This window comes from Loxodonta africana, chromosome 8 (genome assembly GCF_030014295.1).
Source record: "Loxodonta africana isolate mLoxAfr1 chromosome 8, mLoxAfr1.hap2, whole genome shotgun sequence".
NCBI classification, from domain to species: Eukaryota; Metazoa; Chordata; class Mammalia; order Proboscidea; family Elephantidae; genus Loxodonta; species Loxodonta africana.
This window is the reverse complement of record NC_087349.1, coordinates 38,732,163-38,753,219: the sequence shown is the minus strand read 5'-3', so window position 1 is coordinate 38,753,219 and position 21,057 is coordinate 38,732,163. Positions and strand designations below refer to the sequence as shown.

General features: G+C 39.0%; 1 protein-coding gene across 12 annotated transcripts in view; it reads right to left on the bottom strand.

Annotated features, from left to right (window-relative positions):
- The window catches only part of IMMP2L (inner mitochondrial membrane peptidase subunit 2), a 1,024,913-nt gene that overhangs the window by 91,137 nt on the left and 912,719 nt on the right, over positions 1-21,057 (bottom strand). The gene's annotated exons all lie outside the window — the stretch shown is intronic.

Sequence of the window (21,057 nt, the reverse complement as noted above, 5' to 3'; positions counted from 1 at the left end):
TATCTCGTATGTATTCATTTCATACTATTTCATATGTACATATCTAGTTTTTCAGATACTTTAGGCTCTTTGGAAGACAGAGGCCATTTTAAGTGTCTTTCACATTTTCCACAAGCCAGCCCAGCCAGACCCTGGCATATATTAGATGCACTAGAAGTTCTTTTATGAATGAAAATGATGAATGAAGAAAAAGGACACTTACTAGATCCTTATATTTTCTGTATATTAACTATAAATATGTATTTTTAACTAAATTAAGTTTCATATTTGCTTAAATATCCCTTGATGGAAACATTCTCACAAAAGCAAAATCACTGTTTTAGTATAATGTTCTGAGAATTATTTAATGGACTGCACCAAATTTAACACAAGAGACTTTGAATCTAAACATGTATCTTTTTACAGGGAAACAGATTAGACGGATTTTTTTTCAGTTGCCCTTTGGCATTTAAAGACATTTAAATGCTGGCAATGCATCAGAATTTGCAGGAGTACGATGCCTCTGAAAACCCCTGAGAGTTCAGACAGGATCTATTCTATCTTTTTACAGAGCAAAGATGCTAAAAATAATAAAGGTTTAAGCTGGGCCATGGTTTGGAAACACTGCTATCACCTCACTGGAAAACAGACAAAAGGAAAGAAGACCGTTGGGGGGCCTGCTGTAGAGGATGGGTTGGCACTCCCAGACCAGCCCTTTACCATTGTTACATCAAAGGCCTTTTATGGTTTATAGCTAAACCTAACACTAAGTACTATCTAAATATATGGCACCTCATTGTACTTGTATTACAGTATGCAAATATAAATAAAGTTACCACAAATTGGTGAACAATTAATGGGATTCATTGCAAGGATATTTCATTACTGAATGCTGTTTTCCTGCCAACTGAGACATGATGTATTTAATTCTAAATGACACCACCTGCTCCCACCTCTAAGTGAAATGAAAAAGCTGCCAAAGGGCATGTTGGGAATTAACTTGCAGGTTTCCTTTTAATCAGGCATTTCTCCATAATACTGAAAGCCAAAAACATAACATAATGAAAAATAGCTCCGCTTTGTAAGTTGATAGTTGAATCTGGAGTGCTTGTCAATTAAAAAAAAGAAAGGAAAAAAAAAAAAAAACAAACCTGAGAATCTATAGAATGATATTCCATAAAACAGTATTCTTGCTGTGAAATTACTTTCTTACACTAAAGCAGGAAAAAGAAAAAAGATGTGTAAGAAAAAACAATATTATCTAACATGACAAATCAATAAGAAGTGACTTATAAGAGAGGAAAGTGGAGTGGATGTTTTCATTTGTCATAGTTACTATGATAATAATACTGTGAACTTACGGAGTGCCTTTTATTTGAGGACTTGAAAGTGCTTCCCAAACATTAATTCATAATGTTTCAATACACTTCCAGTGAAGTGTCAACGTGTTAGAATGCACATTTTCCTAACAGGTAAGATGGGTTAGAGTATAGACAGGAACTTTCTAAGATCTTGCAACACTTCTCTTGTCGCTTTTATCTCTTGATTTTCATTCCTCTCTCCTGAACAACTGAATCGCCATTCCACATGAACACTGAGGGGTTGGGGAGGGGCGGGTATATATGTGAGCTTTATACCAATTTCTTATCTCTGGAGCCTGTCAGCCTGAAGATCCATTTTCAGAAGCAATAAAGTTGCTAAGGATGAACTTAGTAACGTGAGTAGCCAGTAGCTGCGGAGTCAACTCCGACTCATGGTAATCCCATGTGTCTCAGAGTAGAACTGTGCTCCATAGTGTTTTCAATGGCTGATTTTTCAGAAGTAGATCACCAGGTCTTTGTTCTGAGGTGCCTCTGTGTGTACTTGAACCGCCAGCCTTTCAGTTAGCAGCTGAGCAAGTTAATGGTTTGTACCACACAGAGATTCCTAAAAATTAAAACAAAAAAACCTGTAGCCTTCGAGTTGATTCCAACTCATAATGACTGTATGAGACAGCGTAGAGCTGCTCCATAGGGTTTCCAAGGAGCAGGTGGTGGATTTGAACTGCTGATCTTTTGGTTAGCAGCCAAGCTCTTAACTATTGAGCCACCAGGGCTCCACAGACAGCATAAAATCTACCAAATTATTTTTCTCATTAAGTCCTGATTTCCTAGAAATTCCAAAATGGTGCCCTAGTTAAAACACAATGTCAAAATTACATTTGAATTACTTATGTTTGTAAAATGCCTTTGAAAGGTGCTAAGCAAAAACAAAAAGATTCATATAGAAATATGTGCTTTTCTATTCATTCAAGCAGTCAGTCAGTTGTTTCAAAACTTTTTTCTTAGTCCTTCTTTATGGGCTACGTTCTAGGTGATAGGAATAAGCCAATGAACAAGACAGACAAAATCGTGGCGCTCATGAAGCTCACATTCTGGTGGGGCAATACAACATAAACAGATAGATATGTAATATTGGCAGAGTACCATGAAGGGTTGTATCCTTTCACCATACTTATTCAATCTGTATGCTGAGCAAATAGTCTGAGAAGATGGACTACATGAAGAAGAGTGTGGCATCAAGACTGGAGGAAGACTCATTAACAATCTGATGACACAAACTTGCTTGCTGAAAGTGAAGACGACTTGAAGCACTTAGTGATGAAGATCAAAGACACAGCCTTCAGTATGGATTACACCCCAACATAAAGAAAACAAAAATCCTCACAACTCAACCAATAAGCAGCATCATGATAAAGAGAGAAAATACAGACATTGTCAAGGACTTAATTTTACTTGGATCCACAATCGACACCCATGGAAGCAGCAGTCAAGAAATCAAAGGACTCATTGCATTGGGCAAATCTGCTGCAGAAGACCTCTTTAAAGTGTTAAAAACCAAAGATGTCACCTTGAGGACTAAGGTGTGCCTGTTTCCAATCACCTCATATGTATGTGAAAGCTGGACAATGAATAAGGAAGGCCAAAGAAGAATTGACTTCTTTGAATTATGGTGTTGGCAAAAAATATTGACTATACCATGGACTGCCAAAAGAACAAACAAATTTGTCTTGGAAGAAATACAGCCAGAATGCTCCTTACAAACAAGGATGGTGAGACTATATTTCACATACTTTGGGCATGTTACCAGGAGGAATCAGTCTCTGAAGAAGGACATCATGCTTGGTAAAGTAGAGGGTTGGCAAAAAAGAGGACGCCCCTCAACAAGATGGATTGACATTGTGGCCACAACAATGGGCTAAAGGACAGCAACTACTGTATGATGCAGGACTGGGCAGTGTTTCATAGTGTTGCATAGGGTCACTATGAGTCGGAATTGACTCAATGGCACCTAATGACAACAACAACCATGAAGAACAATAAAGCAGATTAAGAGGATGGGGTAGGAGCTTTTGAGTAATGAGATAAGGTTTCTCTGAGGAGGGAACATTTGAACAGGAAATCTGGATGACGTGAGTAAAGGGAACCAAGCAAATGTCGTTTATACTGGATGCTTTCCCTTCTTGCCTGCTCAAGGACTTTGCTCCTACAAGTGTTTCTTCGTCATCATTATTTTTTTCCCTCTCTTTACTTGTAAGAGGGAGGGGGAGAGCTTGGACTCAGGAAGAGGAAGAGGCAGGGGGTGGTGGCTTTCCTCAATAAGACAGTCCCTACAGAGGAAGAGACAGGGGCAGTGACATTCCTCAATAAGATGGTCCCTACAAAATAAATATTTTTATTTTATTTTTTTACGTAGTTAAACTTTAAGCCAAGGAAATGATCTTTATAGGGGTCTTTGATTTGATAAAGTCCTTAACTTGATAAAGTCCCTAACTTGATAAGATCCCTAACTTGGTAACTAAACCTTAAGTCAAGGAAACAGTCTTCATAGGGGGTCCTGTCCTGGCTTTTAAATGTTAACAGAGACAGATAAGGAACAAGAAGGATATAAAACCCTAAGAAAAGGACTATCAGGGCACGCGGATTCTTTCTCCACCTGAGTAGCCTGCTTGATGCTTCCTAGTCAAGCGTACTTTTACTACTAACCTTCTGCTAATAAATATCTGCTTGCTTGGCACTTTTTGTCTCAGTGTTTGAATTCTTTCCTACACCGAAGACAAGAACCGAGGCCATTATCCAGTAATATACTTTTTTCCTACTAGCATACAAATATGCTTTACTATCTTCCTGCCTAAAAATGAAAACAAAAACAAAAACCTTCCCTTTTCTTGATATCCCCCTCTAAAAACTATCCCATTTTTCTATTTCCTTTTATAGCCAAGCTCCCCATAACAGTTGTCTATGCTCAAAGTCTTCATTTCCTTTCTTCCCATTTGCTCTTGAACCCATACCAAGCTGGTTTTGAGCCCCATCAGTCAAGAAAATATTTCTTTTCAGGGCCTCGAGTGACCTTCATATTGTTAGAGTCAATTCTCAGCCTTCATTTTACAGCAGAACTTGACATATTGGATCCTTCTTGAAATACTTCTCTTGGTTTCTAGCACACCAGTCTTTTAGTAACACTGGCTACTCATCTTACTCTCCTTGGCTGGCTCCTCCTACTCGTCCTGACTGGTGAACATTACAGGACTCCACAGTTCAGTTCCTGAAGCTTTGTTTTCTATCTATATTTACTCTGCCTCATTCGGGCCCATGATTTTAAATAGACTGCTGATTTCCAAACATATGTACAGTCCAGACCTCTTAGTTGTCTGATATCTCAAATAAAACACATCCAAAATCTGATTTTTAATATTGCACTCCACACACAGCTGCTACTCCCACAGCTTTCCCCATTGTGGCAGATCGTACTTTCTAAAGATGGTGATAACAATATCTCCCATCCCATTGGTCTTCTTTCAAAGTGATCTTGACATTTCTCCCATCTAGTGGTAGTGTCTCTGCCCTCTCCCCTTGAATCTGAGCATACCTTTGCAACTGCCTCATTCCATCCAATAGAATATGATGGGCGTGACATCATGTGATTTCTGAGCCTAGATCACGAAAATGCCATGCACTTCCACCTAGCTCTCTTGGGTTACTTGCTGTTGGAACCCAGCTGCTATGCTATGAGGAAGCCCAAAGTAGACAACACATGGAGAGACCACACGTAGGTATTCTAGCTGACAACCCAGCTGAGATCTTAACCAAAAGCCAGCATCAAATACCAGACATGTGAAGGAAAGTGCTTCCAGATGATTCTACTCCCCCACTGTTGAGTTAGCCCCAGCCTTCAAGTCTTCTAACCTAAGGCTGCAGAGACAAGCTGTCCCTGCTGTGCCCTGTCTAAATTCCTAAACCAGGAAATCCTTGAGTATAAAAAAACAGTTGTTTTGCATATTAAGTTTGGAGTGATTTTGAGACAAATAGGGTTAACTGTGCTGGCGGAACTAAAAGGGCTATTAAAAGATTACCATTTAGAAGTTGGGTAAACAGGAACCACACCCTGTCAACATGAGATAGGGCTGAAACAACCCCTGAATTACTATCTCCTTTTTTTTTTTCTTAGTGTTTTTTTCTAGTCCCTTCCTCCTTTATAGGCTCCTGCATGTGCAGAAGAACAGAGTGTGACTGCTGTTTAACCTTCCTTAGCCCTCCCAAAGATGGTGATGTAGTGCCAAAAATCAGTGCACTTGTGCTATATCCCATAATAAGTGATGCCAAGGGCTGCTGAGAGGACTCCATCTTGAATATCAGCGGGTTCCATCTTGGATTCCAGATGCTCCTGCAACCTAATTAGCATGCACCTCCATTCTGAGAAGTACCCATCCCTTGAATGGAGCCCACTAAATATTCATTACTCTATTGTCTCCACCCAACCCATATGCCCTAGCCTTGCTTTCCTTTTTGAGTCAGTCTTTTGGACAGGCTTAGATCCTCGCTTGACTCAAGCAAAATAAAGCTTGCTGAAGATAAAGTTTATCTTTCTTACTCGGGAAAAGATAAGGACCTTTTGTGTCAGATTGGCAATTGGTAACAATTCGTTACACAGCAATAGTAACTGAAATGGATTTATTAAAATTCAAAACTCGTGGAATCATATTTAGGTTGCTTTCTCTCATACTCACACATTCAACTTATCAGCAAACCCTGTGAAATCCAGTTTTTCCTTTAAAATACATCTAAGATCTTATGACTTCTTACTATATGTCTTTTGTCTGGACTTTTGCCCTAGCCTCCTAACCGGTCTCCTTGCTTGTAACTTCCCTTCCAGACAGTCAACTCTCAACATGATATGCAGAAAAATCTTCTAAAAATATGTCCGATTATGTCATATCTCTGCTTAAATCCCTCCAATAGTTTTCTCTGTATATAGCTTAAAGCTAAAGTCCTTAATGGATGGGGGCCTCCTCAGTCTTGCTAACCCCATCTCCTCAACACTGCCTCCCTTGCTTGTTTTATTCTAAGCACATTGAACTCCTTTCTCTTTCTTAAAAACACCTGGCACATTCACACCTCAAGGTCTTTGTGCTTATTTCCTCTGCCTGGAATATCCTTACCCCAAATAGCTATGTGGCCATTCCCACACCTTCTACAAATCTTTGCTCAGACACCTTGTCATAGAGGTCTTCTCTTAATACTTCACATAAAATTACATGAGTTACAACCTTCACTCTCTCGTCTTCTTATCTTGCCTTATCTGAGTTATTACACACTTGTTTACTTGCTTATAGTCTGTCTCCCTCCTGCCCCTGGGGGCAGAAACTTTATCTTGCTAAAAATTCTAATCCCAGGGCCTAGAGTAATCCCTGGTGCATAACAAAAACTGAATAAACACGCCCTGTTAAAAACCCTTCCAAGCAGAGGGAAGAGGAAGTGCAAAGGCTCTGAAGTAGGAATTGGCTTGCCCTGCTTGAGACACAGGGTGACCAAGGCAGAGTTAGTATGGGAGAGAAGTGAATGATGAGATACAGTAACAGCGGTGGCCAAAGGCCAGATCATGCAGGTTCTTACAGACCATGACAAGGACCATGGGAATAAATTGTAGGACAGTGATGTGACCCAAAGGACACACTCCACTCCTAGCTGTTCTTTCTTGGTCGTAGTGAGGTCACCCTCTGCTCTTACTTTCCTTTCAGTCATTACAGGTAACAACCAAAGTAACCATCTAAGAATTGTAAGTTTCACTTCCCACACTCCTTCATTCTTTCTTTTATAAAGTCTCATGCTCCTGAAACAGGCTGCTCAGCCATATCTTGAACAGTACCTGTGCCCTTTTTTTTCCTTTCTTCTGTCTTTTCTTTCCCTTCCCTAGCTCGTCTCTGTACCCAAGTATGATTTTGCTGTTAGCCCCTCTAAAACCTAAATGTTAACCAATGTTTCCCTTAGGACCGTGGAAAAGCAAGTGATATTGATCTAGGCTTGTCAAATAGGATGATGCTCATCAGGATGGCACCAGACACCCCCTGGGCTAATGGGATAATGGCAGGAAAAGACCAACATGTTTGAGATGGGACCACTGAAACCAAACAGAAAGAGAAGGGACATTGTACAAATTCCGAAAACCTATGGGAAAACCTATGGCCCTTTTTCCCTTTAAAACCCTAGCTGGCCTCCAGTTTCTCGACACAGACAGCTTTAGGAGATCATTTCCCTCTGTCTCCATATATCGGACTGGCATACAAAAAGATAATCCTGATGGCTCTGTGGCAATGGTAGACCAGTCAGAAGGCTTTTGCACTAATTCAGACAAGCAAGAGATGCTGGTGACTTGAACTGTGATGGTACTAACAGAAGGGCCCAAGGTGGTCAGATATAGGATTTGTTTTGAAAGTAGAGCTGACCAGACTTGACAGTTTGAATACGAGATAATGAGACCAAGGATGACTCCTTGATTTTTGGCCTCAGCAAACAGTTAAACAGTGGCATCATTTTAGCAATAGGTTTGCTTTAAGCAAGGGTCCTATTTTCATATGATAAATTCAAAGAGTTGGCACGCAAGCCCCGAAGTGATGTTCAATTGTACTAAGGTTTAGTCGAGCTGAAGTTTTGCGTGCCAATTTGTAATTTTCTGATTCTCAGATTGCGTAACCCTGGACAGGCTATGTAAACTTAAAAAAAAAAAAATGCTAATAGTTAACAGTGATATCCTCGCCTAATGGAGACCCTCGTGTGTGTCACTGTCTTGGAGAAACACCCCAGACACCTGCACAAACAGATGGCCTAACTGGGCACCCTCAAGACTGACAGACTTGATACCTGGCAGGCGAGCCACAGAGCAAATTCCACAGACACAGACTTCTGCCCATGAAAGCGAACCTCTTCAGAACATTACCAAACAAAGAAAAAAAGCACACTAAAACCCCCTGTGAACGGCTAGATAAACAATACTACTCATGTAAAGAATTAAGTACGGACTTGCCTTTCTCCCAAAATGTATATAACGGAAAGCACATTTGTAGGACAGCTGCTGACCAGGGCCAGGAAAGAATGTAAAATAGTAAGCCATCATAAGAAGTACACCTCTGTAAAAAGCAGCCATGAAAATGGGCTTCATTTGCTTGGTGCTATCCAAGCAGAAAGAGCAAGCTTACCTGAAAATCTTCTCTCTTTCCATAAGCTAATAGACCCCTTTAACATATTTGTCACTCAGTTTCCTCAAGATATGTGGCAGTGCTTCTCCTCATCCTCTCCCAGAGAGGTAGAAATAAAAACTGTGACTGTAATGTCTGTGATAATAACCATCCTGGCATACATAAATTTTAAAATACTGATCCTCTGGACTTTATCCTACCTATTTTTGAGGGTGTTGGGGTGTTTAATAAACTAAATATTTCTCTCCTAGTTTGGAACCAATTAAGAGAGAGATGAGTAGAAGATCAAAATGTTAGTTTTATTACTGATAAGGGTAATCAAAGAACTTAGCTTAGAGGTATGACCACAGTGAGCCCTCTACAACCTTCTGCTGTTGCTGTTGTTAGTTGCTGTCAGTTAGATTCTTACTCATGGTGACCCCACGTGTGCGGAGTAGAACTGCTCCACAGCGTTTTCAAGGCTGTGACCGTTCAGAGGCAGATTATCAGGCCTGTTTTCTGAGGCACCTCTGGATGAGTTCAAACCGCCAAACTTTAGGCTAATATTTGCACCATGCAGGGACTGATACCCCTGAATTGGACAGTTGCCAACAATACTGAACAGTTGTTAGCCACTCTCGCAGAGGAAACTCTGGCCTGGAAAGCCCACTGAGTTGTGGAGTTGGTGAAGAATATTGAATATACCGGGAACTGCCAAAAGAACGAACAATCTGTCTCGGAAGAAGTACGGCCAGAATGCTCCTTAGAAGTGAGGAGGCCAAGATTTGTCTCACGTACTTTGGACATTATCAGATGGGGCCAGTGACTGGAGAACGACATCATGCAAAAAAGAGGAAGAACCTCAATTAGATGGATTGGCACAGTGGCTACAACAATGGGTTCAAACACAGCAAAGACTGTGAGGATGGCACAGGAGCGGGCAGTGTTTCGTTCTGTTGTATATAGTGTTGCTGTGAGTCAGAACTGACTTGATGGTACCTAACAACATAACAACAACAGCAATGAAGACAAAAAGGAAGCAAGTAATTTTGTAGTTCTTATTGTCTGATTAAAGAAAAACACCAGCCCAGAGAAAGAGACATTTTCCTGAAGCTAAATTACAAAAGAAAATTTTCATGCAGTAATTTATATATATATAAGGAACTTCACGAAAAATGGCATCAATAGCCTCTTGCAGAAGATGTAGAAAGGCTCTTTATGTAATCCTTTGTTTTACTGACTTTTGATGAAAACTGAAAAAATGGTAATAAACTATAACTCAAATAAGGCATTTTTATGGGCAGTTAAGCTTCCTGCTTTCTAGTGATTTACTGATTCATAAATAAAGCTTGGAAAAAAAATTAGAGAAATAAGTGATGAATACCACTGATCTCAAATACCAGTTGTCTCCTTTTCATAGTTTTGGCAGGAGGTGGATAGTAGTTAATTCAAGGCTGAGGTCTTTGCAAAGAATGCTCAGAGTGTAGCCTCTTGTGTTTGTTAATCTGATGCTTTAACACATGTATGTTTAGAGTCTTAGAATCACGGGGAAAAAAAGCCTGAATTTGAGGATGTTAAACCAGTTTTTTTTTTTTTTTGGAATAAAGAGCCAAAGGGCTATAATAAATTTTAATATTAAAATTACAAAATGAGTAAGAGAGGGATAGTAATCAGAATAATGCCCCCTCAAAGTTGTCTATGTGCTAATCCAGGATATCTATGAATATATTGTTGTTTTCAGGTGAAAGTCAATTCCGACTCATAGTGAACCTACATGTAACACAAGGAAACACTGCTTCATCTTCACGATCATCGTTACGTTAGAGGACATTATTGCAGCCACGGTGTCAATCCATCTCCTTGAGGGTCTTCCTCTTTTTCATTGACCCCCTACTTTACAGAGCATAATGTCCTCCACGGGCTGTTCCCTGCTGATAACCTGTCCAAAGCACTAGAGGCAAAGTCTCACATTCCTCACTTCTAAGGCATTTTGGCTAAACCAGTTTTTAAAAAGGGCACTCTCACTAAAATGAAGTGAAAATGATCTTTAAAGACAATTGAAGAAAAATTGATGAACAACTTGCCTTTCTTTCTGAAATTTAGGCCAGATCATATTTTTAAGACTAATTTATTTATATTATAAAACCAACTTAGATTGTAAAGTTGTTTTTAAAAGAAAGACGTTAAAACTGTCTTCTATTTTCAGAGCAACGAAATTGTTTCCAGAAGCAATTCATGCAAAGTATGGATTATCCCCTCCTTTGAATTATCTATGTAATTGCCCAAATATTTTAGTAAGATGAATGCACTGGAAGCAGATTTATTTAACAAAGCATATAATTTTTGGAAGAAAAGAAGAAGACAACTTACAATTTCCTTTACCACCATTAATTTTTTTTCTCCAAACTAACAACAGAAAATATTCAGTAGTAGCATCTGCAGGTAAGGCCAGGACACCACAGGCTGAGGAGACAGATGACTCACTGGCAATATTGACTGTTTTGTCTGAATTACCAACTCGGTTAGAACCTCTGCTTCAGTTCACCCAAGAAGTCTCTAACATAAGCAGCTTAGCACTGATGCAGGCCAGTCCACACTATAAATCATCCTGTGACAATGAGGGTGGACTTTGAGATACATTTACATAAATGTTCCCTCAAGTTGTGCTATAAATTAGTTTAACACAAAAATGACCTTAAAGACTTGCTAAAATACTAAGTGCATAACGTTTAAAATACTTGTCTTCTTTTTTTTTATCGCAAAGTCCTATCTGTCCAGAGAACTCATACACATGAAAGTAAAATGATATTGCTTTTTTCTCATCCCTATTTTCTTATCATTTACAAATCCCTGTTGCATATTATACAAATCAAGCATCTAACTAATGGAGAAGATCATCAAGAAGCATGAGGAAGTACCAGGCAAAAAATTTTGAGAAAACATACTATGATAAGAGGATTGTTGTTGTTATTAGCTGCCATGTACTTGGCTTCCAACTGATGGTAACCCCATGCACAATGAGGTCAGACCATTGTGGCCCATAGGGTTTTCATTGACTCATTTTTGAAAGTTGATTGCCAGGCCTTTCTTCCTAGTCCCTCTTAGTCTAGAAGCTCCGCTGAAACCTGTTCTGCATTACAGCAATTCGCAAGCCTGCACTGATAGAGTTGTGGCTGCCCATGAGGCGCACTGGCCAGGAAACAAACCCAGGTCTCCAACATGGAAAGCAAGAATTCTACCACTTAACCACCACTGCCCTGTTGTTGTTAGGTGCCGTCGACTCAGTTCCAACCCATAGCAACCCTACGCACAACAGAGCGAAACACTACCCCGTCCTGGCGCCATCCTTAGAATCGTTGTTATGCTTGAGCTCATTGTTGCAGTCACTGTGTCAATCCACCTCATTGAGGGTCTTCCTCTTTTCCTCTGACCCTGTAATCTGCCAAGCATGATGTCCTTCTCCAGGGACTGATCCCTCCTGACAATATGTCCAAAGTGTGTAAGACCCAGTCTCGCCATCCTTGCCTCTAAGGAGCATTCTGGCCGCACTTCTTCCAAGAGAGATTTGTTCGTTCTTTGGCAGTCCGTGGTATATTCAATATTCTTTGCCATCACCACAATTCAAAGGCGTCAATTCTTCTTCAGTCTTCTTTACTCACTGTCAGCCTTTCACATGCATATGATGTGATTGAAAATAACATGCCTTGGGTCAGGCGTACCTTAGTCTTTAGGGTGACATCTTTGATCTTCAACACTTTGAAGAGGTCCCTTGCAAGCAAAATTCTCCTGAAGATCATTCAAAAACGGCTGGAGCAGTATATCAACAGGGAACTGCCAGAAATTCAGGCTGGATTCAGAAGAGGACGTGGAACCAGGGATATCATTGCTGAGAAGTCATGAAAAGAAGAAAGCATGATTTCTGCCCAGATTTATACTATAGTTTGAATGAAAAGATATTTATATGCATGAGACATCTTTTCTCAGAACATAATAAACACTGGTTCCATAAAAAACTGTCCATAAAAATAATGCTTTCTGACATATACTAGCATCGTATTTTTACTCACTGTAGCAAAGGACATTTGCACATTTTCTTGGAAACAATGATGGCTTAACACCATTAGACCCTATCCACGTTACCACTTAAGACTCAAATACCTGGATATAGAATACCCAACAATAATTTTTTTACATGGCACTGTTGATTGGGGCAAAATGCCAACGAGGTAGGATGAAGTGGTACCTAAGATGAACCTGCTCTGTTCTATAGCCTTGGCTAGCTACCTCATAAACAAGGGCTACCTGTCATAAAGGGACTCTTAATGGGAAATGTAGGTCAAGCATTAAAAAAAAAAAATTTCCTGAAAAAAATCAAAGCACATGACTTACAGCCTATGAGTCTGTAGATTCATTTTTCTATATGGATGGCCACACACTATTATCTAGGATTTCTATTGGCTCGTTGACTCTGCAGTACATAGCTGAAAATGATGCTAGTCCTAGGTTTCCACCAGCTTTCTAGCCTGGCAGGAAAAATCAAAAGAACTCATATTCCCTGACACAGAGCCTGCGCATGTTAGCTGCTATTAGCTGCTGTAGCTGCCCCTTTAGGGGCGTGTTGTTGTTTGAATCTAATATTTTGCTCAAATGAAGTCTTCTCATATACTGCTTGTCTGAAATTAATCTGAACTGCCCAGATTGGAAATGAACATATGCTCTGTAGATCTCAGGCTCAAAACTGGGTTTTCCAAATATCTGCTTGACTAACACTGTTTGTTGTTGTTGTTGTTACAAAGACTAACCTGCTGGCTGAGATTCTGATCAGAATTAACAAAGAAAACTGTAAAGCAGTGATACCCTTTAACCAGATCCTAGAGGATGGGGAAGAGAAGGCTTGACATTCCTATTTATGCTACTTACAACTCTAGTTAGAAGTAGAAACTGGATAGACAGTACATGAAAATAACTTTACTCTTCAATCGCTTCTATCGTGAAGCCTTTGATACTGAAAAAGAGGTAGGTTACTGTATGTTAAGCGTGAAGAAGTTTTAACAAATCTTCAAAAAGAAAAAAAAAACCCAAACTAAGAAATGGATGACCTCAAAAAAATGTATCCAATTAAAGGAACACTGAAATAACAATTGAGATAATGAAATATTTCTGAGCTCAGACCTATGACTGCCAAGTACCTGCTTAACTTCCCAACATGGAAATTGGATCCAATTTCATTGTTGTGTTTTTTTTTATCCCCCTCTGAAATTTTCTAGCATATTCAGAGTATGGCAATGGCACAGATGAGAAAACCTTTATCTTGCCAGATGGAAGAGAATCTTAGAAAGTAAAAAGCATTAAGAAGAAAAAAAAAAAAGGACTTCCTTAGGATGAACTGTACCCATAAACAAGTAGTCAGTCTCCATCTCTGTCTGATTTCCTGGCCACAGCTGTCTCAGGGGAAACCCTGGTGGTGTAGCAGTTAAGAGCTACAGCTATAATCCAAAAGGTCAGCAGTTTGAATCTACCAGGTGCTCCTTGGAAGCCCTACGGAACAGTTCTACTATGTTCTGTAGGGTCGCTATGAGTCAGAATTGACTTGACAGCAACAGGTTTGATTTGGTTTGGCTGTCTCGAGAGGTCTGCTTTGACTCTTAGTTTTACAATTTTGCATGTGTACGTTAAAGCCAATGATATACACTCATTTTCTATACTCCTTGTAGACACTCTACCTTCCCTTTTCTGGGAAGCATTATTCTTGGAGCTGGTTTTTCTAGTTCTCGTGGAGTTATTGCCCCAATTTAAAGCTGGCACAATGGGTTCCCTTCTGTCAAACACACACCCTCTTAAAAAAAAAAAAAAAATTTATCAAACAGGAGGAAATTTCTCTGTTTGGCCATGGAGAAACCAATTTGAAAGTGTGTCTGCATTTTCTAATAAAGACAGAAAAAAAAAAAAAAAACTGATTGTGTTTGTTTTATCCATCCTTATTTTGAACAAAACAAACACGAAAGCAAGAAATACTCCCACCTCTTCCTGACAACTTTAATCTTGTTTGTTGGTGGCACCTTCCTCTTTCTAGTCATCCAAACACTGAGTCTAATTTTTGTCAAGGAAGTATTTGATAATTTGAAATAAATCATTTAGGGTTCACATGAAAGCAACTGGTATCCCAAAAACAGTAATTTGGAAAAATCATTTATATGTTTATAGACCTAACTCTGAAAAATAATATATAAAATTTTTTTTATAGAGACCATCAAATCTATCCTTTTAATACTACCTCATTAATTTTATAGTTATGTAAGATATTGTTCTACCTACAAAATAGCACTTTTTCAATTCTGTAGGCAAGTCACGTCATCCTCACAAAACCTGGCCTCCAGCTAAGCCACTGACTCATTCTGGGCCTTCCCTCAAACCAGACATAAGTCAGAAGAAATCAGTGTAACTTCTGCACTAGTTGGTGATATGCATTGGCTTAATATTCAGGTACTTTGATTACAATGCTTTCAAGAACTACACATGGCCTGGAGGCTTTTGCTGAAGATAAAATTACAAGTGAGTTTGCTGAAATATTTCAAAGATCTTTTCTTTTTTTAAATTTTACCCTTAAAAACAAGATCATCAAGTACAGCGAGTTTTAAAGTAATGGATTTTGCTTTAAAAATAACATTTTATTACACGTGCCCTAATCAAAGTTCATTTAAAATATATATACTTGGGTAGAGACAAATGCTATTCAAGACAAGGTAAGATGTATAAAATCCAATTTAAATACAGTCTATTGAGAATCATTCCACATTTTTATTTTCAGCCAATATTGTAGCATATACCTATGAATTTGGCACGGCAGCGGTAGGGTCTATAAACCAGGCATCCACCATGGGCTTAATGACAATGTCTCAGCACATTTGCTGTCATCCAACATTTCAAATCTTCAGTTTGTAATTATACTAGGGACAAGGAATCAAGTTTCTTTATTTTAGGCAGCGCTTTATGAATGAACAGTCACTAAAAGGCTAATTGTATCTTCTGAGCTATTAATTGACTCAGCTCCAGGAGTACTGCAGAAAACATATGGCGCACGATCCAAGCAACTGTCCAGGGCTGTGCACAGGGGGCATTTTGGCTTCTTTTTGTAAAGAAGAACGGAAGGTAATCCCTTTGCAGCTGCAGTGCAGATGGTTTTCTTTACACCATTTCACTGAATACTAAACAGAAACTGGAAAAAGTTTGAAAACATAATAAACAAACAGCTGAGTGTTAGCTTAAATGCTCTCTGCATCTATCAGAGAAAAGCATTCAGCATCTCTGGATGTTTACCAGATAGCTAAAAGGAAAAACAGAGACATGAAAACTGAACGAAATCATTTTTGAAATTGTACCTAAATACGATTCCATGTGGTTTTCTGCAAAGTAACAATATAATTAAATCTCTCTGAAACTTCAGTTATGGGTGTCATGATTCGTAATCTTCAACATCATCAAAAATTTAGTTTTCCCTGAAAATATGCTGAGATGAGGTGAGGCGGAAATCACCCTCCCCTAAAGGAGTTACTTCAAAATCCGCGAAGATGGCTGCTAACCTTCATTCTACCTCCTTGGTGTGGTGACCCAACACACTGTCATTCTTTTTAAATAAAAATGCATAGTAAAGCTCAATTAGCATTTGAATCACACTTCATTTATTCTGTCTTAGCAGAAAGAAAATATTAAATACAAGCCTGGTTAGTAGACAGGGTAAAAGCAAATTCCCATCAATGAGTGAGTGGGTTTGACTTACTAACATTCCAGTAGGCAATGATAATGTATGTAGCCCACTGAAGTATATCAAGACAGTAATTCTGAAAACAAACCAGGTTATATGAATGTGCATTTGGCACTATTCTAGGCATTGGGGTTGCAGTAACAAACTACCTATCATGCATATAAACACACACACACACACACACACACACACATTGTCTCATATATAACTAGAAGGAAGAAAATCAAAATACTAGTACTTTATTAGTTTCTGTTTATGGATAAGATTACGAGTAGGATTATGTCCTGGATTTATGGATAATTTTTATTGACTTTCTTTTCTGGTCAGGTTCTGATCTGGATTTTCTGAAATGAATATTTCTTTTACAATTAAAAAAATTATTTAAGAGACTATGCTACCCCAGACCCAGTATGCTACAGCATATATTAATAACTAGCAGGTCCCATCTAAAAGGTGATCTTATTTGATGTGAAATTATGTATGAATTTTGGAAACCCTGGTGGCGTAGTGGTTAAGTGCTACAGCTGCTAACCAAAGGGTCAGCAGTTCAAATCCACCAGGTGCTTCTTGGAAACTCTATGGGACAGTTCTACTCTATCCTAGAGGGTCGCTGAGTCAGAATTGACTCGACGGCACTGGGTTTGGTTTTTGTTTTTTTAATGTATGAATTAAGTAAACATAATAATCTATTTCTGAACTCTTAAAAAACAAACAACAAAAAAAAAACCCAATCCTGTTGCTGTTGAGTTGGTTCTGACTCATGGCAACGTTATGTGTTACAGAATTCAACAGCTCCAAAGGGTTTTTTTTTTTTGGCTGTAATCTTTACAGAAGCAGATCACCAGGCCTTTCTTCCATGGCGCTGCTGGGTGGGTTCAAATTGCCAACCTTTATGTCGGCAGTAGAAAGTAAAGCTTCTGTGCTAACCAGGGATCTCTGTACTCTCACGCTTCCTAAAAAGTTATGTGTTAAAACGAAGATCTTCGAAACCTGAAATTAAACAATTGCTGAATTTCTTAACAGGGCAGCTATGTGCTTCATCAGTTGGGCAGTTCATGAATTGTAAACAGCAAAACAATGCACCAGACAAAATATGTTCTGAACTCCTACTGTCCAATGTCATCCAACCCAAAATAAATAAAAACAGCTCTTCTCCAATGCTCTCCACTCCCCACACCCTACCCCATACTTGAATTCCACAAGCCTTTTTATGCACTTTAGAAAAAACTAATGGCCTTGTATTATGTAAAAACGAAAGACAAACTGCACTGATGCCGGCTCTATGTGGCTGGTGTGATGTCTTTTCCTAAACACCTGCCATCTGGAGCAGGCGTCCTTACTGCTCTGTCTTGCCAGCTTCCATCTCATTCCCATATTGGAGCTTAAAGTGTTTTGCTTATCTCCTGTTTAGTCCTCTTAATTTCCTTCTTCTCACCTGCTTGCCTTTCATTTAACTTGGTATAACCACACTACAACAACAGCATTTGATTCACTTACAAGCGTTCAGTTAAAAAGGACTATACAGAATTCACATATGTCCGCTGATATTATTTCTGGTCCAATGAGTAAAAAGACTCCATTTGAAATCCTTATGTGAGAATAGTACTGCTGAATCACACTGAGGAAATAATTGGTTAAAATTTGAAAGTGTGTTTCTAAAGGGGTTAATTTTTTTTTTTTTTCCTTCCAAGCATCTTAACATACTAGGAGGTATGTGACCCCTTTCTGGATATGTCAGTTACTAAACAGCCTAAGTGGTTATGCTGAGTTGTTGACATGGGGGTGGATGTTCAAGTCTGACACACACAGCGGCTTGTTAGTACGCTGGCCATGATAAGGGCTTTAATGGGCCTCAAATATCCTTAGGATGCTATTGCTTCTCAGGGGCAGAAATTGATGCTCAGGGAGAAAGCTTATAATCTAATTCATTTTGAGAGTGAGTTTATCATGATGAGAGAAGACCAACAGAGATGCTTAGAGCTTTGTTGTCAGTTGCCCTTGAGTTGGTCCCAGCTCACTGACCTTATGTATAACAGAATGTTGCCCGGTCCTGCACCATCCTCCTGATGATTGGTATCTTTGAGTCCATTGAGCCCTGGGGAGCTCACCTCCCAGCATTTTATCAGACAATAGCCTGTTGTGACCCATAAAGTTTTCACTGGCTAATTTTCAGAAGTAGATTGCCAAGCCTTTCTTTCTAGTCTGTCTTATTCTGGTTGTTAGGTGTCTTCAAGTTGGTTCTGACTCATAGCCACCCTATGTACAACAGAATGAAACATTGCCTGGTCCTGGACCATCCTTACAATCCTTGTTATGCTTGAGCCCACTGTTGTAACCAGTGTGTCAATCCATCTCACTGAGGGTCTTTCTCTTTTTCAATGATCCTCGATCAAGCATGATGTCCTTCTCCAGGGACTGGTTCCTCCTGATAACACGTCCAAAGCACATGAGATGAAGTCTTGCTATCCTTTTTTCAAAGGAGTATTCTGGGTGTACTTCTTCCAATAAAGATTTGTTCGTTCTTCTGGCAGCCTATGGTATATTCAATACTCTTCACCAACACCATAATTTAAGGGGGTCAATTCTTCTTAGGTCTTTCTTATTCATTGTCTAGCTTTCACATGCATATGACGCATTTGAAAATACCATGGCATGGGCAGGCTCAACTTATTCCTCAAAGTGACATCTTTGCCTTTTAACCTTTAAAGAGGTCCTTTGCAGCAGATTTGCCCAATGTAATACGTCATTTGATTTCTTGACTGCTTCTTCCATGGCTGTTGATTGTGGATCCAAGTAAAATGAAATCCTTGACAACTTCAATCTTTTCTTCATTTATCATGATGATGATATTGCTTATTGGTCCAGTTACAAGGATTTTTGTTTTTTTTTTAATATATTCAGGTGCAATCCATACTGAAGGCTGCGGTCTGATTTCATCAGTAAGTGTTTCAAGTCCTCTTCACTTTCCACAAACAAGGTTGTATCATTTGCATATTGCAAGTTGTTAATAAGTCTTCCTCCAGTCCTGGGGCCACGTTCTTCTTCATATAGCCCAGCTTCTTGGATTATTTGCTAAGCATACAGATTGCATAAGCATGGTGAAAGGACACAACTCTACCACACACTTTTCCTGACTTTAAACCATGCAGTATCCACTTGTTCTGTTTGAATAACTGCCTCGATCTAAATACAGGTTCCTCATGAGCACAATTACGTGTTCTGGAATTCCCATTCTTTGCAATGTTACCCATAATTTGTTAAGATCCACACAGTTGAATACCTTTGTATAGTCAATAAAACACAGGTAAACATATTTCTGGTATTCCTGCTTTCAGCCACGATCCATCTGACATCAGCAATGATATTCTGTGTTCCACGTCCTCTTCTAAAGCTGGCTTGAATTTCTGGCAGTTCCCTGTTGATATACTGCTGTAATCACTTTTGAATGATCTTCAGCAAAATTTTAATTGAGTGTGGTATTAATGATATTGTTCGATAATTTCTGCATTCTGTCGGATCACCTTTCTTTGGAATGGGTACAAATATGGATCTCTTCCAGTCAGTTAGTCAGGTAGCTAGCTGTCTTCCAAATTTCTTGGCATAGATGAGTGAGCATCTCCAGCACTGCATCTGTTTGTTGAAACTCTCAGTTGGTATTCCGTCAATTCCTGGAGCCTTGTTTCTTGCCAATACCTTCAGTGAAGCTTGGACTTCTTCAGTACCGTCGGTTCTTGATCATATACTACCTCCCAAAATGGCTGAACATTGACCAATTTTTTTGGTACAGTAACCCAGAATTTCATTCCACCTTCTTTGATGTCTCCTGCACCACTCATTTTTTTCCCCATAGAGTCTTCCAATATTGCAAATCTTATTCTGGTAGCTCCACTGAAACCCGCCCACCACAGGGGACCATGCTGGTATTTGAAATACCGATGGCATAACTTCTAGCATCATACCAACATGCAAGCCACCACAGTACAACAAACTGACAGATGAGTGGCGAACTTAAGACTTTAAATAGCTGAATTTGTTTGTTTCCCAAATATGTGGTTTTCTTCAAAGTATCAATATAATTAAATCTCTCTGAACTTTAACTCTGGATGTAATGATTTATAAGCCTTGACATCACGAAAAGTTTAGGTTGCTCTGAAAATATGCTGAAATTGGTAAAGCTGAAACCACTTTCTGTTCTATCAGGGCTACAACATATAATACTGCGTACCTTCCTTGGTACAAGAGGAGAGGCTGTGGTGGGGGGACAGGGGATGGATCCTGGTGTAAATAAAAGGTTTCCCAGATTGGTTTCAGATGAGGCTTGGCCCCATATTCTTGGATGGTTTTTACTTATTTGGTAGGTTATTACATTTGGTTAATGAGACTCGTATAATTTATTAGTTCTTTGTTGAATCACTAGTCTTTTTTTTTTTTTTAGCAATTTTCTCTATTTCGACAACATTGTAAAATACTATAATTTTCTCATAGACTCCAAAGGCACCATAAGGTTTAATAAACAATCAGAAAAAAACTTTCACTTTGCCAATTCTAGAATAACCTTAGCGATTAATAAAGAAGATGTCACAGAAAATCCTAAAAATCAAATATACAAGGCCTTAATGCCAAGCATTAGTCTAGTGAGAAATGTGATAAAGGGTAATATATTCATAAACAAATATAAAGGGTGGCCATTTATTATAAATAGCATACTGGGCTTATTTATCAAACATGTGAAGGGTACATGTACAAACAACTTTCCCTTTTCTGTTTATTTTTATTCTTAAGAATTTTGACATAAGTAGTAGTTTAACTTCTATAGCAATTAAAA